This window comes from Lipotes vexillifer, unplaced genomic scaffold (assembly GCF_000442215.2).
Source record: "Lipotes vexillifer unplaced genomic scaffold, Lipotes_vexillifer_v1.1 scaffold397, whole genome shotgun sequence".
Lineage (NCBI taxonomy): Eukaryota > Metazoa > Chordata > Mammalia > Artiodactyla > Lipotidae > Lipotes > Lipotes vexillifer.
This window is the reverse complement of record NW_006772681.1, coordinates 1,420,078-1,436,243: the sequence shown is the minus strand read 5'-3', so window position 1 is coordinate 1,436,243 and position 16,166 is coordinate 1,420,078.

Sequence of the window (16,166 nt, the reverse complement as noted above, 5' to 3'; positions counted from 1 at the left end):
TTCCCTCTCTTCCTTTCTCCCTTCTTTCCTGTCTTCCCACCTTCCTTTCTTCTCCTTCCTTTTCACCTTCTCACCTTCCTAGATGCATCTGATTGCAGCTGTGAGGGGTAGTGGGTACTTAAATTGGAAAAGTGGATTTGTGGTCAGATCCTGGAGGGACTTAAATGTCAGAAGGAGGAGTTTAATCTTCAGCCAAAGGGCAATAGTGAGCCATTGAAGATTGCAGAGCAGAAACAGAATGTAGTGAGAGTGGGGAGATGAACCTGACAGCACAGACTGGGAAGGAATGGTGAGGGCAGAAGCTGGAGCCACAGAGGTGAGACAACCAGAGGGTCCTGGAGGTCAAGCATTAAGGGTGGGAGGAGAGTCTGCCTCTCCTGCTCAAAGCTTGTCTCAGAGACACAGCCCCGTTCCCAACTTGCCCATAGAACCCAGGCGGAGCGCCCTACCTCACTGTGTGACCTCACACAAGTGCCTAACCTCTCTGAACCAGCAGTAAAGGAGATCCTAGGCCTGGATGACACCTTCTGGTTTCCCAGCAAAGACACTGCTGGATCCTCCAGGCCTCCATCGTCTTCCAGGCTGCTCCCCATTCAGAGATTAATTTGTTTACTCCCTTGCCTGGAGATGAACTGAGAGAACGAATCGTCCATCAGCCACAGCTCCTCCAACTCCGCACCACCCCGCCCGAACGTCCATTTTCTGGCAAAATATGTTCTTACTGCTGCCAACACTGCTTGGAAAATGCTAATTTTATCCTCGAATTAAAATTTGTTCCTTTATCCTCATTTTAATAAAAATGAAGCATCCGGAAACATGGCCACAGTGCGGAAGAGAAAGATCTGACGTAATTTTTAAAATGCCTTCAATCACGCTGCCTTCTGAACAGTCTGTCCTCTTGCCCTGACCACCGCCCCCATCTTCCCACCCCCTGAGGCAGCATTTACATTTCTTAATAAACCCTCATTAATATTCATGAGAAGGGGCGGGTAATAATGGCTGAGCACACTGCACTAATTCAATTTCTACCGCCTCAGCGTGTTTACTTAATCACCAAGGGACCTGGGTTACTCGGTACAATTATTTATTTGGAATTAGATCTGGAGGCATCTGGACTGAAAACAGGGAACCAGGAGCAAAATGGAAATCAAATTCTCTTTGTCTTTTCCTCCCAGACGCCTCCTCCTGACTGTCTGCCAAGGCTCCAGGCAGCCGGCAGGGTCTGGAGAACAAGCGTCAGTGCTGGCCTGGCTGTTCCTGAAGGCACTGGCTTGTGCTGGGCTTGAATGCATTCCACGTGCTCTAGCCCAGGCAGGAATCTCTCATCAACGGTGGCCTAGGAGGTATCGTCAGGCCCAGTGGTGGGCCAGGCCATCATTTCAGCCAAAAGTGTGTCCATGCATGGATGACCAGAGGTGGGGTCTCCGAGGGATGCTGGGAGATTGGCCCAAGCTGGACATGCAACAGGGCCAAGCACTTGATCACAGGCGCCCGTAGAGGTGAGAGTTTGTGATGTGGAATCTAAATAATGCCTGTCCATCATTTACCCTCAGCTTAACCATCACCTCCTCCAGGAAGCCTTCCCTGTCCCCCAGACTAGGTTAGGTTCTCCTTTTACAACCAGTATGGGCTTGGTCACAGCACCTTGTCCATTATGGGTGCTCACACAATCATTTCTAATAAATTTTTTGGGGTCTGTTTCTCCCAGTAGACTGCCAGCTCCATGGGGGCAAGTCCCATGGCCGTCTTCGTCATCCTTGTATCCCCAGCATCTAGCAATGGCCAGCACAGAGGAGATGCTCCACAAATACTTGTTGGCACTTCATCTGCCTTCCGTCCCTCAGGTCCGGGGGTGGTGGCAGCCACCAGCTGTTACTTGTCTTTGGGCTCCTTCACTATGTCCAGTTGGCTTCTCAGCTCTTCCATCGCCTTCCATTTCCTAAAGTTCTTCTTTTGTAAGTATTCAAGTGTTTCCTGGTTAGACTCAGACTCAAATACTTCCCTACCAGGCTGCAAGCTCCTGGTGGGAAGGGCTCCATCTTGTATCCCCAGGGCCTGGACACAAAGAAGCAATCAAAAGGAGAATGAATGAATGAATCAATGAAAGAAATGAATTTCGATTACATGACTTCTCTAGCCAGGCTCTACTCTTCCTTGGCAAGATAAAGGGAATTTCTCCCTGAGGTTAATAAATGTTTTTTTTTAAAACAACATCAATAATAGTACTAATGAATTATCTTGTAAACAGAAAAGGCTTTATAAACAGCTCTAAGCCTGTAAAGTTCTTGGTAAACTAGAAAGTTCTGTAGTCACATTGGGCTGTCCTGTTTCAGCCCAGCTCAGTCTTTCTGCTGAGGTGGCTGAGGGCTGGGGAGGCTGAGAGAAGAAAGGGAAGATAATGGATTGGAGGTAACATCTCAGCCAAAGCACAAAAGGCAGGGAGGAGCACAGGGACAGCAGATGATTTAATCATTACAGACTTGTTTAGAGAGGCCTTTTCCTCCCTGCCTGTCTCCAAAGCATGTGGACCCCCACATGCCGTGCCAAGCCCCTTCATTGAAACTTCTCAGAATGAGGGCCAGGTTGGAAGATGGTCAAGACCTGCCAGCTTGTCTGCTGGATGGGGGAGGGGGGGTGATTCTCTAGATGTCACCTGGCAACAGCAGGGCAGGTGGAACTTGGGGTTCAGAGAGGAGAATGAGCAAAAGGGAAGTTTTGAGATGCAAGGGAGTGACCCAGCCTGTCTTAGACTGGGTTCCCCCAAAGCAGAGCCTGAGACAAGGACTTGGTACGTGTAATTTACTTGGGAGGTGAGCACAGCAAGGAGTGAGGGAGTGGGGAGACAGGGAAGGAGGTGGTCGCTGCTGTGGACAACTGGGGCTCAGTTCTGGGAAGACCCTCTGAGTACTATGTAGAATCATTCACCCCGAGGATGGGAGGCTGGGGCACTTATACATCAACTCCCATTCCCTCTAGGTGTTAAGCATCGCCACAGGGGGCATGAACTCCCTTGTACTTCTGGGCTGTGCCTATGGGTGGGCTGAGCAAGGGATCAGGGCTCCCAAGAAAGCCTTGAGGTGGAAAAGCTAAGATACTAAGCAGGCACTTGAGGGAGGATGCTGCCAGTGTGCATGGGTGCTGTGCACCATGGCTGAGGCTGAAAGGTAGGATGAAAGGCTCTGGCACAGGGTCCCCACAGCATCTTCTCCCCTCTACTGCCCCTGATGTTCTCCAGCCTGAGTGCCCAAGCTCCACGGCCTTTCCTTTCTCCCTTCCTCCTTCCACTCTTCTTTCCTTCCAAAAACACTTCCCCAGCACCCACTATACACTAAAAACTGTGCTAGGTGCTGGGGAGAGTGTGTGAAAAGGACAGACCTGGCTCCTGACCTGACAGAATGTGCTGCTTACATTCAAATAGAGAAAACACTGTAAGTAAGTGTGTGTGTGCACATTAACAAGATGCTTGCAAAGAGTAAGTGTTCTGAATGGAAGAAACAAGGAGATGGAGCAGAGAGAAAACACAGGGAGAGAGAGAAGAGCCATTTTAGGCAGGATTGCCAGGAAGGGTCACTCTGGGGAGGTGACAGAAGGAAGAGCCCAAAGGATGAGATGGAACCTCCTACCACCAATGGCTTCTGACTCGGCAGTTCTGAAAATCTGAAGTTTTGGAGAGTGGTATGATGTAAGAAAATTTTGTTTTGAGAACCAGTGTAGGGTTATTAACGTTTCATTTTGCCAAGTGAAAACACTAAAAAATTCCAAACTGCGATGATCATTTACTGTCACCTAATTTCATAAATGAAAGGCCATTTTCAACACCCCCAAAGTAGGAAGGACATGATCTTGGAATAAAGAGAGACCTTTAAGGGAAATAAATTTAGCTTTATCAAAAATGCCTTCACTTTGGCCCCGACCCTTGAAAATATCTCTCCATTTCAAGGTCTAACTTGGGCTCAGGGCACATTGTTATTCCCTCTATATTCTTGGCTTGGGGATTTTAGAAACAGGAAACAGATGTGAAGATTTCTTAGATATGCCCATGCCCATCAGTTTTTCCATTTGTAAAGTCAGAGTGCGTAGCTGCTTGAATTCATACCTAAGGTATGCATTAGAAAGGGGAGACCTTGCCAATTCATTTAACAGGCACAGAAAGTGCGTGGAATTCCCCTTCTTCCACCACCACCCCCTCTGCCTGGTGAACTCCTCTTTTACTCTCAAAACACTGTTCAGATATCCCCCTCCAGGGTTGCTTTCTGTGCTCAGTCATCCATCCTCCTGCTCCCACAGAAACGTGTCCTGGCCTGTACTGAGCACAGGTCCCCATACATTGTGATGGGTGATTCTTTCTGGGTGGGCGGGGCAGGGTGGAATCAATTCAGAGTCTCCCTTCCAGATAACCTTGTATTTTCCCCAAACTCCTCAGTGTGAATGTGGATAATTTGGAAATGTAGAAAACAGAGAATTGAAAGGGAAGTGAGGTAACATTTATTACCTACAATGTGCTGGTCAGATGATTTACTTGTGTTGTGTCATCTGAAGCCCTCACTTTCATAAAGACAGTTCCTCACCCCATCCCTACACACCGTTCTTTCCAGCTATGATACCCTCCCTCTTGTCTAAGTTCCCCGCTTCCTGTAGGGTCTGTTTTATTCTCCTGTGCACCTAGAGGAAGGTGGTAACTGCCTCCAGGCCACACGATTAGGGTCTGCGCTCAGAGTTCTCAGAGAGAGAAATGCTCAAATGGAGAGCCTTCCTGGCCCCTTTGGCCTCAAAATACCAGGATCCTTTAAACCAGAGATTTTCTTGTTCCGAGACTCTATAGTATCGTTTCCAGTTCTTTGATGGTCCTGGAACACTGAATCTCCCCTTCCAAGATTCCAGAACTCCTAAGATTCTACAAAAAGAGGAGGGGGCTTCTATTTTAGGACTTGAGTGGTCTCTGCCACCTCTCCAAGGGCGACCAGGCCTCAGGACCCCAGACAGGCCGCTTGGGGCTGGGCCCAGCCTGGAGGAGAGCCCTGACTTGCCTGTCTTCAGGCCTGCCAGCATGTGTCAGGCCTCATTCATAATTGATCCAGTTGCTTGGCGAGCAGGGGGCCGCAGATGCAGGCGGGTGGAGCAGGTGTCCCTGAAGAGACCCTCCTCTCCTCTCTGAGGAAGCGGCTGCCTCTGCCAGCCCCAGGCCCCTTACTCCACAACAGCTGCTTAACGCCTGGCAGTCCCCACACCGGCCTCTGTCGCCTGCCCCAACTTTTTCCCGTCTCTCATTCTCCTGAGCAAGGAGCCAGTTTTCACTCCGTAGACCTGTATCAACAGACTACTAAGTGCCGAGTGCTGGGTTAAGCACTTGAAACATCTATCTCAGATTGGGATTTCCATAAGCAGAGTTTGGGATGCAAGATATTTATTAGGGATCAACACCTGTGAAAGGAAGGGGCGAAAGCAGGATAGGATGGTGCGGGGAAGGGGGGAAATCAACTGATGCAGGTTCTACAAGGCCTCAGCCAGCCCAGCAGGCAGCTCTGCAATGAACACTGCCTGGCAGAGTGGTTCTTTTTTTTTTTTTTTCCCACGTCTTTATTGGAGTATAATTGCTTTACAATGTTGTGTTAGTTTCTGCTGTATAACAAAGTGAATCAGCTATACATATACATATATCCCCATATCTCCTCCCTCTTGTGTCTCCCTCCCACCCTCCCTATCCCACCCCTCTAGGTGGTCACAAAGCACCGAGCTGATCTCCCTGTGCTATGTGGCTGCTTCCCACTAGCTATCTATTTTACGTTTGGTAGTGTATATATGTCCATGCCACTCTCTCACTTCGTCCCAGCTTACCCTTCCCCCTCCCCGTGTCCTCAAGTCCATTCTCTACGTCTGCGTCTTTATTCCTGTCCTGCCCCTAGGTTCTTCAGAAACTTTTTTTTTAGATTCCATATTTATGTGTTAGCATACGGTATTTATTTTTCTCTTTCTGACTTACTTCACTCTGCATGACAGTCTCTAGGTCCATCCACCTCACTACAAATAACTCAATTACATTTCTTTTTATGGCTGAGTAATATTCCATTGTATATATGTGCCACATCTTTTTTTTTTTTTTTTTGCGGTACGTGGGCCTCTCACTGTTGTGGCCTCTCCCGTTGCGGAGCACAGGCTCCAGACACGCAGGCTCAGCGGCCACGGCTCACAGGCCCAGCCGCTCCGCGGCATGTGGGATCCTCCTGGACCAGGGCACGAACCCGTGTCCCCTGCATCAGCAGGTGGACTCTCAACCACTGTGCCACCAGGTAAGCCCTATGTGCCACATCTTCTTTATCCATTCATCTGTCAATAGACACTTATGCTGCTTCCATGTCCTAGCTATTGTAAATAGAGCTGCAATGAACATTGTGGTACATGTGTCTTTTTGAATTATGGTTTTCTCAGGGTATATGCCCAGTAGTGGGATTGCTGGGTCATATGGTAGTTCTATTTTTAGTTTTATAAGGAACCTCCATACTGTTCTCCATAGTGGCTCTATCAATTTCCATTCCCACCAACAGTGTAGGAGGGTTCCCTTTTCTCCACACCCTCTCCAGCATTTATTGTTTGTAGATTTTTTGATGATGGCCATTCTGCCTGGTGTGAGGTGATACCTCATTGTACTTTTGATTTGCATTTCTCTAATGATTAGTGATGTTGAGCGTCCCTTCATGTGTTTGTTGGCAATCTGTATATCATCTTTGGAGAAATTTCTATTTAGGTCTTCTGCCCATTTTTGGATTGGGTGTTTTGTTTTTTTGATAGCTGCACGAGCTGCTTGTAAATTTTGGAGATTAATCCTTTGTCCATTGCTTCATTTGCAAATATTTTCTCCCATTCTGAGGGTTGTCTTTTCATCTAGTTTATGGTTTCCTTTGGCAGAGCGGGTCTGCATCAAGCATTTAAACCCTGGCTCCCCCACTGACCGAATATAGGCTGCCCTGGGAAGGGTGTGACCTCAGGCCAGGTGGCTGTCTACCCGCTGGGCAGCAAGCCCTTTCTTGAAGGGGTGTATGGGCAGCCCCTCTCTTTGTCCGCCACACCAGCCAGGATCTAAATGAACCCTACCCTTACCCCCACCACGCATCTGTGCAGGAATTAACTAACCTATTTTTCAGATGAGTTCACAGAGGTTGAGCGCCTTGCCCAAAGCAGCTTCCAAAAAGAAAGTGCAAGAAGCCAGGCCTGTCCATGGCCAAAGTTTTATGGTCTTCTTATCGCATTATAGGGGATCTTTTACACTTTTACACTGGGGATCCATTTTTATCCTTTTTTTTTTTTTTGGTTGTGCAGCGCAGCTTGCGGGACCTCATTTCCCCAACCAGGGATCGAACCTGGGCCCACAGCAGTAAAAGTGCAGAGTCCTAACTACTGGACTGCCAGGGAATTCCCCCATCCGTTTCTTATAGGCACAAATGGTAGCTAGATGGGGAGCACCAAGGATAATCTTCCCCGAGTTTTACCCCCATAAATTGTCCTTAGCAGCCAGCCTCCTGTTCCCTCATCCTCCTTTAGGAACCCCTCCATCCCCCACTCTCAGTCCAGTGGTCCAAGTGTGGCTCCACCTCTTGCTCCGAGATAAAGCATGTGACCCAGACTGAGCCAGTCAGTGTATCATGTTCCCCTGGTCAGGCAATTGTTTCATAGCTGGCACATGACCCAGGAGAAACCAATCAGAGTGATTCCAGGACTTATGCAGGGGTGCCGGAAAGGGCTCTTTCTAGTTGCCCTTGAACCTGCAACAATGTAGAGCTGGAGCTGCTGGTATGTTTCAGTTATTCATTGCTGTGTAACAAAACACCCCAAAACTTAGTGGCTTAAAGCAACAATGATTTATTATTTCCCAAGATTCTGTAGGTTGACGGTGGTGCTTCTCTCCACATGATGTTGGCGGGGGTCAGTCAAGTGGCTGCATTCAGCTGTGGCTGGACTGGAAGGGCCAGGGAGCAATAGAGCTGTGGGGGGCGGGGGGCGGGCACGGTCCACCCCAGGTGCTGGCAATAAGGAGAAGCATGTTTTGCAGAAAGCTTAAAAATGATAATAACACTAACTAGAAGTCAGTCTGCTTTTTATCACTGGATGTTGGCAATTCTAAATGATGTTAGAGTTAAATACCTCACACCTCTAGGGCAAATCACTGTTACCCCCTTATTACAAAGGCATCTCTCTTAGGGTCTGGAAACTTTGTGGCGACTATTAGTTGGGGTACCTCAGTTCTCCCCTGTGTCGCCTTTTTCCCCATGTGGCAGGTCATCTTCCTGGATCTTTCTGCATGGTGTCTCCTCTTCAGCAAGATACCCTAGTATTCCTTCCAGCATGGCATCAGGATTCCGAAAGGGAGCATTCCAAGACGTCAAGCACAAATGCACAAGCGCTTCTGAAGCCTCTTCTTGCCTCACCTACGCTAACATTCCATTGGTCAAAGCCAGTCACGTGGCCAAGTCCAGAGTTCACTGTAGGAGGGGACTCAGAAGGGCATAAATACTGGGAGGCATGGTTCACCAGGGCCACCCACGTTACAGTCTACCACGTGGGGCTTACTTACCGCCCGGAGAGGAGGATCACACAGAACCGTGAGCTGCCGGGGTGCATCGGGCAGCGTCCTTGACAGAAACAGAGGCACTCAAGCTGTAATTTCAGGAGAGTGTTTTCAAGGGGCTATTTACAAAGGTATTTAGGGAATCACAGCAGTGTTTAAGGGAATCCAGCAAATGGTGGTGCAGTGCCTCTAGGCTAGACAGTGGGGAGCCTTTGGCACCCCTAGGTCTGAAGGTCAAGAACACTGTGTGGGGCTTCCCTGGTGGCACAGTGGTTGAGAGTCCGCCTGCCGAAGCAGGGGACACGGGTTCGTGCCCTGGTCCGGGAAGATCTCACATGCCGCGGAGCGGCTGGGCCCGTGGGCCATGGCCACTGAGTCTGCGCGTCCGGAGCCTGTGCTCCGCAACGGGACAGGCCACAACAGTGAGAGGCCCGCGTACCGGAAAAAAAAAAAAAAAGAAAAAGAACACTGTGTGGTTACTGGAACGCAGGGAGAGTAGCTGTGGCTCCAAGAGGCTTCTGCCTGGCAGGAGCTGGGGCCTTCGGTAGAGGGAGCTGACAGGGAGGAACCCAGGAAAGGGAAACAGTCTGTCTTCTTCCCCCTTCCCCTGATTGCCTGCCATTGCTTCCCATTGGCTGAACCCTATCAGAAGCCAGAGGGCAAGGGACCTTGCTGATGTAGTTGGCCTCCACGCCACACAGCAGAGTGGACCAGGGTAGAGGGCAGATCTGCAGGGCCCAAGGAAGATAGCCAGCGCGAAAGGCTGGCCTCGGGAAACCTGAAAATGAAACAAGACAGCACAAGTCAGTGAGGTTAGGTGGAAAGAAACTGGATCCTGAATATGTCTTCTGGGGCCCTGAATCCAGCAGAGCCTGAAGCAGGCATATTCCTGGGCTCTTTAGCTACATAAGCGAATAAGCTCTCTCTTGCTTAGGCCACTGTGGGTTGGCTTCTGTCTTTTACAACCAGAAGGTCCCTTATTGATATACTCCCATTGAGGAGCTGGCCCTTTAATGGAATGACTACATTTCACCCTCACCAGCGTCCTGAGAGGTCTGGGGGGGCAATTCACATTGCAGGTGAGCAAACTGAGGCTCAAAGAGGTTAAGGGACTTTGGTCTAGGTCCTCTGGCTCATTAGTGGCAGAGATGGGATCTGAACTTGGCCTAGTCTCAAATGTTCCAGCCACATTTAGCCACTCTCTGTCTCCTGAATACTCTCTGGCCTCTGGGGCTGTACTGGGTTGAATGGTGTCCCCCTAAAATAGATATGTTCAAGTCCTAACCCCGGGTACCTGCAAATGTGAACTTATTTGGAAATGGTCTCTGTAGATATAATTAACTTAAGGATCTCAAGATGAGATCATCCTGGATTTGGAGTGGGCTTTAAATCCAGTGACATGTTCTTATAAGAGAAAGCAGAAGGAGATTTGAGACAGAGACACGGAGGGGAAGCCATGTGCAGACAGAGATTGGAATGATACATCTGTAAGCCAAGGAACAGCAAGGCTTGCCTGAAACAGCCATCAGCTAAGAAAGAGACATGAAACAAATTCTCTCTCAGAGCCTCCAGAAAGTCCCCGCCCTGCCCATCCCTTCGTTTTAGACTTCTGGCCTCTGGAACTGTGAAAGAATAAACTTTGGTCATTTTGGGTCACCAAGCGTGTGGTAATTTATTACGACAGCCCTAAGAAACTACTACAGAACTTTGTACATGCCATTCCATTTGCCTGGAATATGATTCTCTTCCCCAGGTCTCCACTCCACTCTGCCCTTTGGGGTATAAGTAGACAAACCTGCAGAGAAGAAAGAAAGGGAACCTTTTAAGGAGTTGCTCACACTGTACCCTCACATGTCTTTTCTTCTTATCCTGCAGGTCTCAGCTCAAATGCCCCCTCCTCCAGGAAGCCTTCCCTATGTTCCTACCCTTCTCTGTGCTCCCGTAATCCTTAGACTGCCTTTGCCACAGTTGTGCGTGCACTGTCTGTTGAAACGGCTTGTTCTCCACTCCCCCACTGCACTGGGCACTGCTCAAGAGCAAGGCCTGTGCATAATTTCTCTCTGTGGCTGCAGCTGTGCCTAACACAGGGTCAGGACAGTAGAGATATTCATTAACGTTTGCTAAATAATTCAGATAAATGAATGAATGTTCCCCTCCAGTTCTGCTCCACATCTGGACCCCTGCCTCTCTCCCTCGGGGGAGAAATGCCTTCTGAGAGCACTTGTGAAATAGCTCGAGATCACCAATGGCAGGTGCGGGTGGGACACCCACCCTTGAGTCCAGCCGTACCTTAGCACAGCCCTCCTGCCTGCGATGCCAAGGCCCTGTCAGAGGCGTGACAAACAGCTTGGCTGATGGCTTATAATGTCAGAGATGATGGAAACAGGGAGGCGACAGCTGAAAGATGGGTCGGGGACGCTTGTCATAATTTTATTTGTGGGAGGTGAGTTCCTGTCGGCCAGGTGATGGATGGCGACAGGGCAGGCACAATACAGACCCTGCCACTGCATCTCCCCCTTCTCTCTAAACCAAATGACTTTGGGGATGAAAAACGACTTTCTTGGGAGAACAAGGGGGAGGGGAACTTCAGGGGAAAGGGGCCGTGTGGTTGGCAACTTGGAATGAGTTTTGCTTTTCTTGCTGAGAGTTGACTTTTGCTTAGTCCGGCCTGATAGTTTCTTTTCTTCCTCCCTTTCTTCCTTCCAAGGAGATTACTGAATAATCCAGACACATTACCTGCCTTAATCCTCAAAACTGCCTAAAAAGGAATGTGTACTTTACATACAAGGAAGCTGAGGCTTGAAGAGAGGAAGTAATATACCCAAAGTTCCCTGTGAAGGAAGTGGCAGACTTGGGATATGAACTTGGGTCCAGTTGTTCCAAAGCCTGACCTCTCCACATAAGGATGTAAGTAGCATGTGCCAAGTTCCTTGAAAGCATGGTAAAGAGAGCGATTAACCTGATGGGGAAAAGTCAGGGAAGACTGCCGAGAAGAAACATTTGAGTTGATTCTTGAGGGGTGAATAAAATGTTAACCGGTAGAGAAAGAGAATTTTGGAGATTGGGAAGAAAAAAGAGAGGAGTAGCATACATTTTTGTTTGTTTACCCCAAACTGTGCACTTCCCTCATTCTCCTTTCTAACAGAGCCTTGATTTTGGGGGGTAATCCATCCTCCTACAAATGCATGGGCTCTATCATGAAGTTTCCATTTCCCCTGTGAATGGTTGGTTTGGAAACTGGAGTGGGAACAATTCTGGCCAATAAGGTATAAGGACTGTTTTCTCAAGGGCTTCTGGGAGAGGTTTTCTTGTTCAGAAAGAGAAAGTACCTCTTCTTTTGCAGGCTGTGGTCATGTCTGTACCTGATGCCTGGAGGTATAGCAGCCATCTTGTGACCAGGTGGATGAACCAACACTAATGATGACACCATGGGAAGATGGAAAGGACATCATTGAGCTGCTGAATTAATGACTCCTACAGCCATCAAAATTTTGAACTTAATCTTTGAGTTGATGCATTTTTCTCATTGTTAATCAGCTAAGTTGGTGGTTTCATTTTTGCAGCCCCAAGCATTCTGACTGACCCAAGAAGTAAAAAGGATGCCAAGCCAAGTGGTTGTTTTCACCACTCGGGCTTGGCGGAGCTTAAGGTACAGGCTTTGCAGTCAGGTGGAGACAATTCAAGTCCCAGCTTGGCTGCTACCTAGCTATGGCCTTGGGCCAATCAGTTAATGTCTGTGAGATTCAGTTCCTGGGGAGGAGAATGCTCACATCTTAGGACTTTGATGGTAAAATAAAGTAATGCACGAAACGGGCTGCTTAACACAAGTGCAGGGTATGTAATAACTATTCGATATTTCATACTGGTGCTGGCTATTGCTATGGTCATTACTGAACTTTTTGCCTCTCTGAAAGGCTTTACACTCTCCCCATACTCATCCTAAGACTAGACTCATCTGATCTCTATTTGCCCAAATCCAGTTCCCATAACACTGGTGGTTATGTAGGTTTTGAGGTCTTAGAATTGCATTCCTGAATCTGAAGGAGAAGGGAGGTACTGGGGTCAGATCATGGCTCTTGCTGGATCAAGACACTCTCTGGCAGGAGTTATCATGGGTGGGATTGAGGTTCTGTGGCCGTAGGTCAGCCCCAGATGGACAGCATCTCCATCCCAGCCTGGGCCTTACCCAGCGCATAGCCAGCAGACAATAAAGCTAAGCCCTTGGCCTGCCCCACAGTGTTTGGTTCTCTCTGGCTTGGCTTGAGTCTTTGCTTTCTCTCCTTGATCTGTTTGACTCTCTGGCTTCCCCTCGTTGCGGTTTTCATTGCTGAGAGGCACCCCTTGGACTTAATGCTGATGTCACTAGTTCCTGATGTCAAGGGTATCAATTGCTATATTGGGCCTACTTTCATCCTGCCATACCTGCTCCCCTTCCCCACACCCCACCCCACTTCCCTCCTTCCTCTATCCATATGGTTCCCAAAAGAGTGGGCATATTTTAACTTGGCTCCACCCCTCTGGCCATAGTTGATTGGATCATAGGTGGACAGTGGACTAGAGCTAAACCAATCACAAAACTTCCATTGGATTTTTAAACCTAGAGGCAAAGCCAATCTCTTTCCAAGGTACAAGTTGTGGGATTTAGATCTGGAGGCTACGGGTAGTCACGCTTCCCATTATATGGAAGGAGTCAGGATGCAATGTGAGAGAACAAGGAAAGCAGAAATGAATGATGGAGAGACGGTCCTGGCAGCCTCTGAGCCCATATGCCTGATTTGCTGAGGCCCAAGGGCACCACTGCCTGGCCTCAACCTAGAGTAGCCAATCTTTCTTAGATACCAGGAGCCAGCACATTCTCCTTTCTGCCTTGATTGGTTCAAGTTGAATTTCTGTCCCAATGACAAGACTGCTGCCTGACACCTTCCCAAGCCCCTGTGCTGCCCAGGGCCTGGCTTGCCCTTCACATTTCAGGGTCTCTGCCCTGAAGCTGGATTTGTGCAACCACCTCCTTCTTTTCATTCCCAACCTTGTCCCTGAGGCCCTGGCAGGGCTTCTGTCCTCTTACCCCATTCACTGTCCCTGGGAGGCCCCATTCACTTCCATAGCACAGCCTCGACAGCCCCAGTACACTTATAATGTCCAAACCCCTAGCTCCGTTCTGGACCCCATCTGAGCTTCAGGCTTTGAAACATGGTGGAGACACATTGTTCACTGCAACAGTGGGCATCAGAATTCTTCCTGAAAACAACTATTTGTGTTGGGGAGATACCTTGATAAGCTTCCTTGGAGGCAGGTGAGCCCCCTTAGGGCACGGATGTGAGCAGGCGCTAAGATGTCAAGTGAGGTGGCTAGAAGGTGATGATATGGTTATGGGAAACTGCTGGCTAAGGGCCAAGGGGAGGAATTTGTAATTTGGGCTAGTGAAGGGTTGGAGGAGAGAAATGAAGAGTTTGGGGGTGGGAAGGGAGAGAGAGAGAACATAACAGTGTGTGAGACTAGATGCTATATCAAGGACAGAGAGCCCTCTCCCTCCAGTGGCATGGGGATCGCCCAACACCTTGAAAATAGGAGATTACTTATCTGAAGGAGAGTAACATGTGATGGTTAACAGGGCATGTGCAAGGTTCACTTGGCTTTATCTGAATTCTGGCTACACCTGGCTGTGTGACCCTGGGCAAGTTACTTAACTCCTCTGAGCCTTGGTTCCATCAACTGTAAAATGGGAATAGAGTCGTTGTTAGGATTAAATAAGTGCTAAGCACAGTGCTGGCATGTGCTGGGCCTTGAGACACCACCACCAACAAATTGAAGTTCAGAGTATCTAAGGACTTACCCAAGGTCACAGAGTCAAGCCGTATGGTGGAGGCAGGCTGCAAACCCAAGAATGCCTGATTTCAGAGGATCTGAGTTCTTCCCTGAAGGTAGCTTCATGGAGACAGGACCAAGACCAGAGCCTGCAGCTCAGGGCTGGGTTTCCGGCAGCTGACTCCTTGTTCCCGGGTGCTGCCTCAGCCAACTGTCGCTAAGAGTTGACTCTACTTTCCCCACCTTCCCTCCTCCTTGCTCTCTTGGACAGTATTTCCCTGGGGCTCCCGTTACCAATTTGCAGAGCAAAGGCACGCACAGGCAGTTCAGGGGTGGCGCGAGTTCAGCGGCTCTGGTATTGTTTTTAATTCAATATTTTGTCCCTGTGCGCCAGCCTCCTTTATTGGAATGAGAACACTGTTATTGGATCCTGCCCTGAAGGAGAAAACACAGGCTTCCCCCGACGATGGCAGCTAGGTTGTTCTAGAGTCTGATGAGTCAAGGCAGGGCAAGAAGACAGCAGAGAGTTCCAGAAAATCTGATGGTTTCAAGCTGTTCTGTGACGCGCACAAAATTATTAACATATGTATTCTCGACCTTTCCCCTTGCCCTCCCTTCTAGGGAAGACAAAGCCCAGGAGGCAGCCTCCTTATCGCCCTCTTCCTTTTCCTGCTCATCCAGTGTATATCTTGGTCCCGCTGATTTCCCCTCCACTTTTCTCCATGCCCAGTGTCACTCAGTCCAAGCCCCAAGCATCTCCTGCCTGTACAGCTGGTGTACCCATCCTGCCCTGCTGTGCTCAATGTCTTTATGATACACTATCTTATTTGGGATCTCTCAAAAGCCTGAGATAAGAATTCAGATATACAGAGTTTATTAGGGGGGTGACCCCAGGAACCACTGGCAGGATCTCTGGGAGCCAGTGAAAAACACGTAGCTCAGTTATCCCACCTGAGGAGTGAGGGAGCTGGGCATTTATCTACTAAGTCCTAGCAGGCTGAGGGCTATTCTGGAGTGGGAGGATGGGGTGGGCTGTTAATTCTCTGGCATCTCTGGCACCTGCTCCACAGAGGTGTGAAGCTTGTTCCAGTGGTCAGAGCAAAGCCACTCAATTGAATTCTTGTAGATAGCACCTTCCCCAAACCTGGCCTTCCCCAACTTTTTCAGATGGTGGAGAAATACCTTGAAATCATTGTCCTTCCTGCAAAATATCATGAAATAGTGACAAATTAATGTTTTAAATGAGTAAATATATAATTTTGGGTTTGTTTGTTTGTTTTTTTTAAAGGACAGCTTGGATGTTACTTTATTTATTTACTTATTGGCTGCCCTGGGTCTTCACTGCTGCGCGCGGCCTTTCTCTAGTTGCCGCGAGCGTGGGCTACTCTTCGCTGCGGTGCGCGGCCTTCTCATTGCAGTGGCTTCTCTTGTCGCGGAGCACGGGCTCTAGGCGTGCGGGCTTCAGTAGTTGTGGCATGTGGGCTCAGTAGTTGTGGCTCACAGGCTTAGTTGCTCCGCAGCATGTGGGATCTTCCCAGACCAGGGATTGAACCTGTGTCCCCTGCATTGGCAGGTGGATCCTTAACCACTGGACCACCAGGGAAGTCCAATAATTTTGTGTTAAAATCAAATACCATCTTGTACTGGGCTCTGCCATAAAAAGTAGAAGCAGGTGCTAAAGTCGGAGGACATGCATTGGAGGAAAATTACCAGTGGAGGCAATTCTACCTATTAACCCTTCCCTCCATGAATCGGCCTACAACCAGCAGTTCTCCACAACTGGATTTTAGAACAGCTGGGT